Here is an 11,492-nt window from a genome sequence, read left to right as displayed (position 1 = left end):
AGAAGGTCCTTCGCCTTCCCTGCATGCTTAGAACTGCAAGAAATATCTCCTGGTGGACAAAAAGAACTTGGGATTTTCCAAACCCAATGACAAGGAGAATTTTGTCCATTGATCACCTTAGAAAGCATTCTTTTGGCCCTCCTAAGGCAATAAACAACTGTTTCACTGAGCAAAAGCTGGGAGCAAAGGCTAATGATAGAAGGAACCTTACCAACTAGAGAAATCAGCAGGACAAGAGAGGGCAGCAGAGAGTCACCAGAAACCATCTAGTGGAACAACCTCATATACAGGATTTAAAGTAAATTTTATGTAACTATTTGAAATCAAGATTTACTCATTTATAGGCTTCCGTGTCATCCTTCACTCCCCCCCCCCCCTTTTTCAATAAAACTTTTACTTGTAGTGTCTACGAACTGAATACTTGTAAATGGGAAATTGATTTCAGTATAGTAGAGAGTAACACATGTAGATTTTCCTTGGTTTCCGAGTAGGGATATAGGAGTCGAGAATATTAACACAAACTGGACAATAATGTAACTAAATGGATTTGAAGCTGATTGATAGATCAGACTTGAAGAAGTGTGATTAATAGTTCATTGTTATTTTGGCAAGAGGTTTTCAGTAGAGTGCCCAAGGAATTTGTCCTGTTGAATATTTCTTTAATTTTTGAAAATTTTATTAATATAATTTATTTCCAGGTATCTCAGTCCCTTCCTCCTCTCACCGCATCATAGAAGGCATCATCTGGCAAACAGATACGTATATATAGATTATGTCTTCCATGTCTCCATTTTTCAGTTCATACTCTGGAGGTGAACATTCACAAATTATTCTTCAGATATTAAATCTCTGGCTGTATATAATGTTCTCTTGGTTCTATTTAATTCATTCTTTGTTATCTCATGTAGTTCTTTCCAATTTTTAAAAAAATTAATCTGTTCATTGTTTCTTATGGTACAGTAGTTTTCCATCTCAACCATATACCACAATTTGTTTAGCCATTCCCCAATTGATGGACATCTCCTCCATTTCCAGTTTTTTGCCACCACAAAAGAGAGCTGCTATAAATATTTTGGGACATATAGGTTCTTTCTCTTTTCCCCTGATCTGCTTGTGAAATAGACTCAGCAAAGGACATACAGTTTTATAACTCTTTGGGCAATTCCAATTCTAAATTGCTCTCCAAAATGGTTGGATCCATTCAGTTCCATCAACAATGTATCAGTATCTCCATTTTTCCACATCTCTATTTTTATCAATGACTTGGATAAGGTCAAAGATGGAATGAACGCTCATCAAATCTATAGATGATACAAAGCTGCATGATGGAAGCAAGATCCACAGAAATCTTGGTATTGTTGTTATTGTTGTTTAGTCATTTCAGTCATGTCTGACTTCTTGTGACTTCATTTGGGATTTTCTTGAAAAAGATACTAGAGTGTTTTACCATTTCCTTCTTCAGCTCATTTTACAGATTAGAAAATTGAGGCAAATAGGGTTAAATGACTCACCTATGATCACACAGCTAATACATGTCTGTACGGGGGGGGGGGGGGGGGAAGGGGCTTTTGGGTCAAATATATTAAAATTGGTCACCAGAAGATTGAGCAATTATCAATCCTCAATTAAGAATAATCTCAAGTCAAAATGGACTTTTATGGAAGTTTATTTACAATTAAGAAAAGGTAGAAGAAATAAGAAATAAGAATCTAACACAGTAGGTAAATTACTACAATCCTCTAATTAATCCAGGTAGATCTAATTAACCCTCAGCTGAGAGTCAGAGGTCCAGAGACCCGGAGGTGAATGAAGCTTTCATTCACAGAGTCTATTAAAGGGAAGTTCCTTAAGAGAAGTTCAGGAAGATTCAGTCTTTAAATTCACCACATGGACTTCTAAAGAAGATATTGAAAGCAGTCTCACCAAGGTTTCAGCGTTCCAGCCAACACTTCTCCACGATCCAGGAAAGTTCCTTCACCAGCAGCCCTCTTCACCTGAAGACTCTCTCCAGCAGAAGACCTTCTCCTTTTAAAGCGGTCACTTATGCATCACTTCCTGTGCCTCTTCTCCTGGTTTGTACGTCCAATCACAACAGACACTTCTCTTAGGACTGCCTAGGGGGCAGTCAGTTGATTCTGATTCATCACCCACTCTAGCACACATGGGTTACAGACCTCCCAAAATTGGAGGTGTTCTCACCTTTGGTGATTAAATCTAAAGATGGGCAGTGTAGACTTAATCTAATTATCACATGTCTGAGGCTGAATATGAACTCAGGTCTTTATGATTCCAGGCCTGGTGCTGTATCCACTGTACCATTTAGCTGTCTGAAATCTTGATAGGTTAGTTCCAATATGTTAAAATTCAATAGGGATAAAATGTAAAGCTTTATACATGAGTTAGAAAATGAAATTTTAGTAAGATAAAATTCAATAGGGATTGATTATAAATGTAAAGTCTTGTGCCTGAGTTAAAAAACTAAGTTTTATAAGTATAGGAGGCAGAGTTGAACAATAATTTGTCAGAAAAATGATCTCGGAGTCTCAGTAGTTCACTATGAGTTAGCAGTTTGATATGGAAGGCAAAAAAGCTCATCTACACTTGGGCCATTTTAATACAAAGTTTCAAAGAATAAGAGGGTGACATTGCTCTTATTGGGACACCTCTAGAGTACTATTCTCTATTGTTGTTTTTTTTAAGCCTTACCTTTTTCTTAGAGAGAGAAGGAGAGAGAGAGAGAAAGAGAGGGGGAAAGAGAGAGAAAAGGGGAATCTTATTTATGCTTGAGACCTTTGTGCCCTGAGAACTTGTGACATTCGTTGATGATACATACATGTAGTTACACAAATGGATTAGCAAAGTCTAATACTTTAATACAGTTATCCCTTCTACATTTGGGGGGTTAGGGCTGCAGTGCCCCCAAGATCTAAAAAATCTGTGCAAAAATTTCAGCACTCCCTTCATATCAGGGAAGAATTTTTCTTTTTCTTTTACGGAGTGTTTATAGAACTGCCTTATCGTAAAGTCTGGGCTAAGTATTTGGTCATAGGCTATATGTAGATCAGTGTTAAGATATCTCCACATTTCTAGCCTTTGTGTGTTATTTGCTGGCTTTCCTGTTTTTTTCTGTGAATCTTAACTTTTTACTTATTTTAACTCTTAAAAATTGTGTCTATGGTACTGAATGATAAAGTATGTTGATATATAATACTATATATGTGTGTGTGTGTATATATATGTATATACATATTCTGCATTTCTAAACTTTTTCTTTGTTGTTTGCTAGCCTTCATGTGTTGTCTGTAGCTTCTGCAAAAGCTCCCCCAAAATTCCTATTTAATTTCTTATGCCATCCCTCAATATACCAAAATCACAATGGGAAAAGTCATGATGTGGAAAGGATACCTGCGCTTTACTATCCATATGCCTATCTCTAAACAAGTCCTTAAACTTTCCCTTCTGGGTTTCAGTTTCCTTATCTGAAAAATGAGGGTTTGGGGGCATTGGATTAAATAATTTGAGGTCCCTTCCAATTGGTTACCAGTCCTCAAGCATCTATTAAACACCTACTGTATGCCAAGTATTGTACTTTCAGCTGTGGATTTATGATCTTGCAATGTAGCAGTTAGTTTAAAATGTTTATTTTAGCCTTTCCTAAAGAAAATCTTTACAGATTAGAAACTCTTGTAGGGGCAGTAACAAAGGCTTTTCTGAATTGCTTATCGATCCCAGCACAGAATCTGCATTTAATAGATATTAAATAAAAATTTTGATTAAAATTCTTTACTCATTTCCTGACTTTTGAATATTGTATTTATATTTAAATCAGTTTAAATATATTTGACAATAACTTTTTAATAATAAATACATGTTATTAAATACATTTTTCTTTTTCAAATATTCAACTATCTGTAAACAAACATTAAAAAAAATCCTACACACACCCAGAATTCCAGAGGCCAGAGCTTGGCAGAGGAGCTGTATGTTTTGCTGACTTGGGGCCATTTTTATGATCATTAGTTAGCTTACTGTTATAATTCAATGATGCTCTCCAGGCTTATTAAGATGTTAGGGACTTTTTGTTCTTATCTGAATGTCTCCAGGCCAACATCTCCAAATTTTTCAAATAGCATATATCCTACCAGTAAAATAAAGTTTAGCATGCAATCACAATACATGTATATTTATTTTTTAATTCTATGGCTGTGTTACTATATTATGTACAAATTATACAACATACATCAGAATAAAAAATTTTAAGTATGAGAGAAAGGTGTTAAACACACCATGGACCTTATTTTATCTATTATCAATACAAACATTTCAAAATCCATTGAAATTTTTTAGTTAGATTTGTAAACATGTTAGGAAATTCTGTTTTCTAATTTTCTAATGTGCCTATATGAGAGTTTTAATATATGACACAGTTTTGTTTTGATTTTGTTTTGTGGTTTGTTTTTTAAAGCAACAAATGCTTAGTTTTTAAGTATCATATTAATCTTCTAGGAGATGCAATGTGATATAGTTGATAAAAGGGCTTGTCTCAGAGCCAGGAAGATTTGGCTTCAAGTTTTATCTTTGACACATACTTGCTATGTGACTCTGGGAAGTTAAGTGATAATGAGTTGCAGAGAAAGCACTGACTTGCACTGATAGACGGAATTTTCTGGGTCAAGTCACTTGACCCCCATTGCCTATTGACTCCAAGAGGGAAGGTAAGGGTTTAAAAAAAAAAAAAAAACTTTAGATTTCTAGGTAGATTTGTGGTTAACAGTATTGGAATGGTGGACAGGAAGACATGAGTTCAAATTCAGCCTCAGATGCTTAATAGATGTTTGACTCTGAACAAATCACTCAAAACCCCTCGTTGGGGGGCAGCTGGGTAGCTCAGTGGATTGAGAGCCAGGCCTAGAGATGGAAGTCCTAGGTTCAAATCCGGCCTCAGACACTTTCCAGCTGTGTGACCCTGGGCAAGTCACTTGACCCCCATTGCCTACCCTTACCACTCTTCCACCTATAAGTCAATACACAGAAGTTAAGGGTTTAAAATTAAAAAAAAAAAAAAAAACCCTCGTTGCCTCAGTTTCCTTGTTGATATGAGCTGGAGAAATAAATGGCAAACCACTGCAGGATCTATGTCAAGAAAACCCCAAATATGGTCAAGAAGGGTCAGATGTGACTGAACTACAAAAACTTTAAATCTGAAGAGAAAATGACCCAGCCATTGGTGAATTTTTGTGTAGATTGGCTTTAACAAAGGCTGTTAGAGCCATATAAAAAGTCCAGAGTTGTAAACTGCCACAGGCACAGGTGTTCTCTCTGCTATGGTTCTGTAAGTATGTCCACTCCCTTCCCTCCACGGGTACTTTTATATTGATTGTATAATGTGACCTCAGTTTAGAGGTAAAGTATTAAGTTTTGTTTTGCCTTCTATTTAGCAAATGTTTCTGAGTTACTTGAGCTCATTTTGGCTGATTTGTTAAATAGGAAATACACCAGTTGGGGCTCAGGAGCTCCATTGGTGAGTAGAAGTCTAGCTCCCTCACACTAGGGTGGGAGGTATTCCCTAGGATCCTCAGAGAGTGAATTGTAACAGTATTTACTGGGAATCCCTGACCTGCCCAAAAGAAGACAGGTTGGATGATTGAGCCAGCCCAGAGAGAAAAAGGGAGGAAAGAGAAAAGGGCACCAAGGAGGAGTCAAATGCCGCACCCATTGCACTACAAAAGCATTGGGGAAACACCCAGAAGATATAATTATCCAGAACAGAGCTATTTAAAAAAAAAGAAGAAGAAAAAGGTTTGAGTTGCCTGGGGAAAACAGGTGCTGCTGTCACAAAACACCTCCCCCCTCATGCCCCCCACAAAACATCAGGTGAATCTAGCCTCAGGTTTTTGCCCAAACAATATATGAAGTTAGGCTGTCATCAGGAGGCAAAGAAGACCAGTAATAGCTGGAAAAAGTGATAGCCTGAGGGAAGAGACAAAAACTACAAAAACAGAACTAGAAAACTATGACCACCTAGGGCAATGGCTTCTAAAGTGAAGTGTGCACACCCTTTGGAGTATAAAAGAGAATCCATTAGTATGCTGAAAGAAAACAGAACTTCTGTTTATACTTTACCTAAAGAAAAGAAATTAGATTTTACTAATATGAATATGTAGATTGAAACTGATGCTTTCATTAATCCCATATGTTGACAGTCTTGTGCCATATGTCCTGGGTTATCCTGAGGAAAGAGAATTCTACAATACAGAGATTAACACTCATTTATTTGTATTCAGAGGATTGTTATATAAAGCAGTTTATATGCCTGGGTAAGTAGATTAATGGAATTTGTTATCTAGCTTTGACTAAATGAATCCTCCCAGTAAAGTGGCATGTCTTGAAAAGATTCCTAAAATGAAACACTAGATGAAAGATAATGCTAATAAAGTGAGCACAAGCTAAAAATAAATGGCAGTGCTCCTACTCCTAGTCTGAAAATGTTACGTGTTTGTTGTTCCATCATTTTGGTCATGTCTGACTCTTCCTGACTTCATTTGGGATTTTCTTGACAAAGATACTAACTGGAGTGAGTTGCCATTCTCTTCTCCAGCTCATTTTACAGATAAGGAAACTGATGCAAACAGGGTGAAGTGTGACTTGTCTAGGTCCAAACAGCTGGGAAGTTTCTGAGGCTAGATTATCATTCAAGACTTCCTCATTGTAGGACTATACTTACCAGGAAATTAACTTTAGTGGGAAGGGGAATCAGAAAAAAAAATGTAAATTTAGAGCCAATCAACTCTATTTTTCTCATTAGTACCTTCAATTCTTTAAAGCAATTAAATATGATATATAGTCCCTATTGTATACCTATGAACTTACTAGTACAATAAAAACATAAAGAAAAAAATATTCATGTAGAAATATCCCAGCATAAAGTTTTTCGTGATTAAATTATCTCTACTCTAGGAATCTAATTACTGATTGTGTTAATGAAAATTTGGGGTTCTTTGGGGTTCATTGAGTCTTAATATTCAGGTCCATGATATAAACTTCCTGTGGATGTTTAGGGGCCTTGAAAACTACATTTCTCATGATTCCTCTTACATAATACAGGTGGGCAGGAAGTATGATTACATCGTGTTATAAAATTAGAAGGTATCTTTACTACTAGTAGTTATTCTAGTTGTTATTAATCTGGGAAGCTGTGCTTTGGATTCCCTTGATGGCTGGTGCAGGGACACCCGAGTCCTGCCACCCAGCTGGATGTTATAATAACTGCCCTTCTCAATAACAGTGCCCAGGCAGGATCCCTAAAGGTCAGTGGATGAGTAACCCTTTCAGGTCCCACCTGGGGTTGGATTGATTATTGGTATTGGGCTCTATTAGCCTTGGATAACGTTCATCTGACTGCGTTGCTCTCTCCCAAGAGTTGTGATGCAATAACTACTCCAGGAAGGTACTTAATAATCTTTATCTACAGAAGTTAATAAGGGAAAGGAATGATCAAGAACAGATTGGGGATGGGAGACCCTGTCACTAAAGGCTATGACACTAATCCCTCAGGACTGTAGGCTGTTCAGTAATGCTGGAGCTCTTGTTCTTCACCTCCTCTGGCTCAAACCAAAAGCCAAGGGCCCCTGTCAGATGGCTGTCAGGGTATTTATACCCTCTGGCCAACTGCCCTTCCTCTTGTCCTCACAGCATCTGGGAACATTCCCATGTCTCCAACTGTCTTCACCTGTCAATCAAGGTGAGATTCTCAACTCCCAGAGTTTGAATATGACAATAGACAGAGGTTTAAAGCCTCTGAACTTGATTGAGATGCTCTCTTTCCTGCGGAATAAGCCAGGTGGGCAGAGGTAATGGCAGGGCATTTGAATTAGATCTTAGCAGGCATGTGGCCTTCTTAATTACCAATATGGCTTTAAATAAACTACTAAATATTTTGAATATATCCATCTATATCAATATTATTCATAACAGTTTTGGCAACCACATTGGAGATGTAATTCTCAATTTTTCAGATAGCCTACCAAGCCATACAACTCTGAGACACCTCTGGATCCTCCCCGGAGCCTCAGACCTGCACTTGTGCTATCTTTGGCCACTTTGCTCAGTTCTTTTGAGCATTTTTTTAAAAGGGGAAAGTTTTTGGTTTTTCTCTTCTCCCCTTTCTCCCCAGCCATGTGGCTATTTTTCTGGGAAAGGGGAATGCCATTTTTCCAACAGCCTGTTCCTGGCTGCTAGTTCATACATTCCTCTTGGACTTGGTTTCAATGACTACTGGCCCAGCCCACCTAACCCTCCCTGGGTCCCTAGCCTAATCTGATCCACTTGGATGCCCGGCCCCCTCAGATGCCTCTGCCTATGTCCCCTGCTCTGCTGCTGCCTTCCACTTCAGCCAGTGCCTTGCCTGCTGCTGTTGACTCTCTTTCCTCTGACTCCTGCTCTCCTGCCCCAGCTGCCCTCGCTGGTTGATGTCAATCCCAGAGACTGCTGTTGCTGCTAAGATTTGGGAAGTATACAAAGGAAAAAACCCCTTCTCTCTCATTTCACACACTTGGGACTTTCCCAGGGGTGTTTCCTCGTAGACATTAATGACTTTTAACCTGAAGAAAGCTTCTCTAGCTACCTTTCTCCCCCCATAAGCCCTCCATGTGGGATCTCCAACCTACAGCTTTCTCTAGCCCCTACCCCAGTTGGCTTCCATGTGGGCCCTAGATTTTACTCTTCAAACAGGAAGTAGAATGGCAAGCATGGGCCACATGGCCTATTTCATACTATTCCTTGCAATTATCTTGCCTGAAACTCAGGGGAGGAATTCACACCCCCACACTAGGCCTGCCCAAGACTTTGAACTATATACCCTTATGGAGTCATCCACACTGTGCTCAGTGCAGAGCTCAGTTAGAAGGAACTTGAATTGGACCAGAGGTGGATTTTAAAACCTCAGACTGCATGGGGGTCTTTTTTAAAAGTCTCTGTATCTTATTGTGTTTTGCTGATTGTTGTTTTGTGATTTAATTTTGTTGTTTTACACTGATTTTTCTGTTACCCTAGATCATTTAAGCTAATAAAGTTTTGGCTGCTAGATTAATTCTGTTCATGATTTTATTGTAACTCCCAAATAGTGTACAAATCTATTAGAATTGGTAAAAGAGGGTTTTTGACTGCATTGCTTGTAATCTGTTCCTTATATTGTATTTCCTGATTTCTTTAAGGTTTCAATCGTTTTTAAAGTTTACCTATACTAATCTAATTCTGTTATCTGTACCATTTATGAACATCTTAAACAATTTTTAAGTTGTAAAAAGCCTATAAGCCTTATGTATACTGGATTTGCCATCTCAACTATAGAATCACATGCCTTAAGTTTTTATTCTATCTTGATAATTGTGTGCAACCTTGAAGATGTTAATGCCTTGAGAATTTAAATTATAATTTTATAAGAGGTCTTTAGAATTGACTTTAGATGCCTAGTACCCTTCTGTATGAATGATATGGTTATATATACACATTTATTAATTTAGCTATCTATCTATTTATTTATTTCATTTATTTGTTTTTTTGTTTGTTTGTTTTTTTATTATAAAGAATGTTGTATTAAAGGGGTAGAGGAAACAAATGGAGGTTTCCTGCCCAAGCTTTTGTATATTACACAGGAAGCCAGGAGAGCTCCTGTGTGCTTGATGTTTTGTTTCTATGTTTTAGCTTGCTTTCCTATCAGAAGGATCTAGAATTCCTGAGGATAACTTAGACCCAGAAGGTTTTTTTTAATCGGATTTTTTTAGGCTCTGTCCCACTATTGCCATGGAGGAAGTAATAGAGTTTGTTGAGAAAATATCTCAGCCAAGGCTGAATGATATACTATACCTGTTGAATTTATAACAAGTATACAATTTTTTAAACATCACAGCAAGTGGTTATAATTAATGGGTTTGTTTGCTATTGTCTTTAAATGTGTTATAGGAAATTATGGTGCTTTATTTGAATGTGCATTATGAATCTGCTATTTTGTAAAAACCATTTACCTTCACAGTTCATGCAAAAGCTTAACAGGAAATGGATCTCATTTTTAGGGAAAAAAACTTTCACTAATTCTAAGCTATATATTTTTTGATTTTTGAAACATCCTTTTATTTTTCTTACTTGCATGTGCAATGCAATATGTGTTTCTTTCTCTCATTTTTATGCTTGGAAGTATTGTATTTTTCCCTGAATTTTTAATTTTCTTATTGCTTTTCTTTTTAATTTTTTTAATAGCATAATTGACTCTTTTTTCCCTTTTTCTCATTTTGTACTGAAAGTACATATAATCAATGTTAATCCTTTTTTAATTTTACAATGATATAAGTTTAATATTAATATATATTTGCTATAATATTAATGCATACCCAAAAAGCCTTAGACTATGGTAACCTTCCAATTATTAGTAAATATTATGGGACTGTGATTAATGTCTCTCTGTCTGATTCCAGGAGAAGGGAGAAAAAGAGCCACAAGGTCATAGAGACTGACTAAGAATCTGCAAAGTGCCAAGGAGCAAAAGGTCATGCAGACCATGGATTGAGGAAGTTCTATGCCATTACTGAAGGGCTTGAAACTAGTGCTTGAGGTTTGGGGTTGCAGTTTTTCTAATATGTTAGAAGCTAGACTTCCCCAGAGCTTCATTTCCCAGCTGAGCACCTAAGATTTGCTATCATTATGGCTCATGCCTGAGAAGGTGCAGGCAAATAAGACCAGGGAAAGACACTTCCCTTGCACACATATTTGGGCCTGTTATTTCTCTTATATATAGAATGGCAACTTTCTGTAGTCCTGGCTCCTGAATGGGTAATTGCAAACTGCTTAAATCACTTTAATTGAGCCTTGATTCAAGGACCTGTTATAAATTTATTTTTCCTTACATTTTTTTTGCACACAAGACTTTGACATTTTACATTTCATTCATTCACAAGTTAATTTTTCTCTTTTATTTGCTTTTTATTTTTTTTCTTTTGCCAATTGATTTTACACAACCCCAAAAACTCAGCCATGTATCCTTGGTTGATCTGGGTGTTGGCCTTAACCCTCTTCAGGGGAGAATGTGCTATTGATTCTCCTCAGGGTGTGTATAAGTTTTATAATCATAATGTCTGTATTATAATCTATAATGCAAAATTTTAACTCTTTTGAGGGTAATTTCAGGGGGGGATGTATAATTCTCCTCAGAAGGGAATGTGTGTTTTATAATCTATAATGTAAAGTTTAAATTCTTTGAGAGTAATTTTAGGATAAGAAATTTGCCATCTCCCCAGAATCCAGACAACAAACCTGTTTGAAGAAGGCACCATGAATATGCCTGAAGAGCCTTCACTGGATCATGAAGATCCAAAATGAACTTTGGGGTGTAGTTGATTGAACTATGGGGAGTTGAATGCATTTGTTTTAAATGTACACTCATGCCAATAGGGGACTGCCCCCAATTGGCTTTTTGTCAATGAGGCTAGTTTTTGTCCTCT

This window comes from Gracilinanus agilis, chromosome 4 (genome assembly GCF_016433145.1).
Source record: "Gracilinanus agilis isolate LMUSP501 chromosome 4, AgileGrace, whole genome shotgun sequence".
Classification (NCBI taxonomy): domain Eukaryota; kingdom Metazoa; phylum Chordata; class Mammalia; order Didelphimorphia; family Didelphidae; genus Gracilinanus; species Gracilinanus agilis.
The sequence above is the reverse complement of the archived record's forward strand: the minus strand, read 5'-3'. Positions refer to the sequence as shown.